This window comes from Marmota monax, unplaced genomic scaffold (genome assembly GCF_021218885.2).
Source record: "Marmota monax isolate L192 unplaced genomic scaffold, Marmota_monax_Labrador192_F-V1.1 WCK01_AAM20220418_F8-fsc00039, whole genome shotgun sequence".
NCBI lineage: Eukaryota > Metazoa > Chordata > Mammalia > Rodentia > Sciuridae > Marmota > Marmota monax.
The window spans coordinates 132,290-135,587 of NW_026693602.1; positions in this window are offsets into that span (position 1 = coordinate 132,290).

Here is a 3,298-nt window from a genome sequence, read left to right on the forward strand (position 1 = left end):
AACTAAGAGCCTGTAAGAATATATCAACCTCTCTTTTATGAAGGACCTGTATTCATAATACCCATATACGGCACAACAACACAAACAAACCTGTTCAAACATACGACAAGACGTGAACAGATGCCCTAAAAGCATACACAAATCGCCAATAAGCAGATATTTATGTACTCAAAGTGGTTAAGTATTGGGCGCTCCAAAGAAAATCCACAAAGTCAACTAAGAATAGTTTAAAAATTGGTTAGTGAGATTATGGATCAACTGAAACTTTTATACACTGATTTTTGTGAATATAAAATAGCCATGACCATTGGGAAAAGCATTTGGCAACTTCTTATGAAATTCAACATATGCTTCCCTATGACTCAGCAATACAACTCCAACAGAAATAAAAACATGTCAATAACAGGATTTGCATATCAGTGTTCATATAAGCGCTATTCATAACAGTTCCAAGTTATAAAAACCTGAATGACCATGAACAAATGAATTGATAGCCAAATGTGGTTCCTTCATGCCATGGAATTCTACTCAGCAATATAAAAGGCCAAACTCAAGATGTACAACAGCATGTCAGGTCTTACAGTGTCTGTGCTGCGAAAGAAACTATACACCAAAGAGAATCCCAGTCCATATGTTCAAAATAATACAACAGGCACACTTCATCTAGAGGTGCTAGAGGTCAGCCAGCAGTCACCCGAGTTGAAAGGTACAGATGAAGACCGACTGCAGAGAGGAATGACGGAATTTCTAGGGAGAGAGAGGTGGGGACTACATGCTGTTTGTGAAAACCAATAACCTGTAGACTGGAACTACAGATTTTACTGTGTATAAAATATAACTCAGTAAAGTTGATTGGAAAAAAACAGCCTAATTTTGTTGTGTCAGAAGCTTCTGCTTGCATGTGAAGAATTGCTACCTCTGGCAGTTGTCTTCCTGCCTTGCAAACTAGAAACTAGGGTAGATCTACTTTATGTAAGGGCATTTCCTCAGTCCTTCCTTCAGCAATGCTGTGTCTGATGGTTGGGTTCAAATGGTGCTAGCTGATACCTCCATTGTGGAGCTTCCCTTGCACCTTCCACCTAAGCTTCCAACACCAGGACTGTCCCTTGGATCCGTCACCTCATTAGATGCTGAAAATGGTGAGTTTGCATCTATTAGCTATGTCTTCTAAAAATGTTTCTCTCTCTGACTGTTTAGTCTCCTGAAAATATAGTTCATATAGGAAAAACAGGACTGATGCTTGATTCCTTTTTAGAAAACACAACAAAGCATCCAACTCAGTGTTTTCAGACATTGGAATGGAGGCAATGGGGTTTGTGATCCCTAACACATAAGATACAAACAAAATGAGCTCTGCAGTTTCCCAAGTTAGCATCTAGAAGTTTTCAGGCTCTGATGCATGAAGAAAGGAACAAAATAGAGCCCAGCTGTTGAGCAGCCAGAGTAAGGAGCCAGAGAATTGAGTCTGATAGGTAGAAGTGGCTGGAGTCTGCAGAACAGAGTATCAGGAAGCCAGTGTGCACATGTGTACACACACACACACACACACACAGAGTGAGAATGAGAAAGTCGCAGAGAACTGCAGAGGGCTCTCTCTGAGTCTCAGCTGAGTACTGATTTGCTGATGCAAGGGAAAAATCTCCAACAACCTTGGGGAGAAATAAACAGATCCTAGTACATTTATACAATAAGAAGCTACTAGGCAGTAAAAAGAATAAGAGTACTGATACAGGCTATGAGCCTAGATCTCAGAGCATTCTGCTGAAGCAAAGATGCATGCTTCCTGGTATCAAACACAGTGAGCTCTAGAACATGTAAACTTGAAGGGATATAAAATGCAGATCAGTGGTGTTTATGGGTAAGGCAGACAGCATAGAAGACACAGTTCCAGTCTACATCCAAGTCTTAAAGGATGAGAGAAAACGTCCTAGAAATATTTTTTATGCTTTTGTTTGCATGAATCTTCATACTTTGTGCTGAAAATGGATGAATTTTATTAGATGTACATTGTACCTCAATAAAGCTGGCTTTTAAAAATAATACTGGAATCACTATGAAAAGCCAATTACTTTCAGAAATTACTTTGACAACAACTCATTATCCTGAAAATTTTAAAAAAGATTTATTTTTTAAAACAAGCATCAGTCCTGTTTTTCCCATATGAGCCATATTTTCGGAGACTAAACAGTCAGAGAAAGAAACATTTTTAGAAGACATAGCTAATAGATGCAAACTCACCATTTTCAGCATCTAATGAGGTGACGGATCCAAGGGACAGTCCTGGTGTTGGAAGCTTAGGTGGAAGGTGCAAGGGAAGCTCCACAATGGAGGTATCAGCTAGCACCATTTGAACCCACCCATCAGTCACAGCATTGCTGATGGAAGGACTGAGGAAATACCCTTGCATAAAGTAGATCTACCCTGAGCCCAGTCCAATCTCGGATTCTGACTGCCACTTCATAGATTCATGAAAAAAAAAAAATCAGTCAACATGAGAAAGCCAGATCCAGAATGTAGATCATTTCTGGTGGTCAGCTTTTTCATGATTATGGCCAAAAGACCCAACAAGAACAATTTTAGAGGAGAAATGTTTATTTAGGACTCACAGTTTCACAGGTTTCAGTTCATAGACAGCTGACTCCATTACTCAGGGCCAGAGGGAAGGAAGAACATCATGGTGGATGGATGTGGAGGACGAAAGCAGCTCAGGACATTACACTTGGAAAGAGAGCGAGCTCTCCTCACCACAACAAAATATATATCCCAAAGGCACATTCCCATTGACCCACCTCCTCCAGCCACACCCTACCTGCCTACAGGTACCACCCAGTTAATCCCCATCAGCAGAATTTTAATGCACTGATTAGGTTAAGGCTGTTATAATAGAGCATGGGGCCTGGGATTGGGTTGTCTTGTGAATTTGAAGAATGAAATCCATGGATACAAGGATGAGAGTAAAGTAACAGGATTTATTAGAGTAACAGAAAAAAAGAAAGCGAGAGCTCCCAAAGCAGGAGGAATATGGAAGAGTGGCTTGCATAAGGTTTACATGAGTCTACAGGAGTAAGGGAAGTAGCCCCACCCAATCCTGGGAAGATTCTCAATATCCACAAGATCTTCATGCACTGTTTGGTCCAAACAAGTTACTGTTCCCCACCATTTTTGATGGTGGTTTGGGTACAAGATAGAGGATGCCCCACTGGCAGTTTTTTTCTGCCCATATAGGAGTCACCTGACCTGGATGAAGCCTGGTTTGTGTCAGCAGTTTCTCAGCCCTGAATAGAAAACTGGCCTTAAG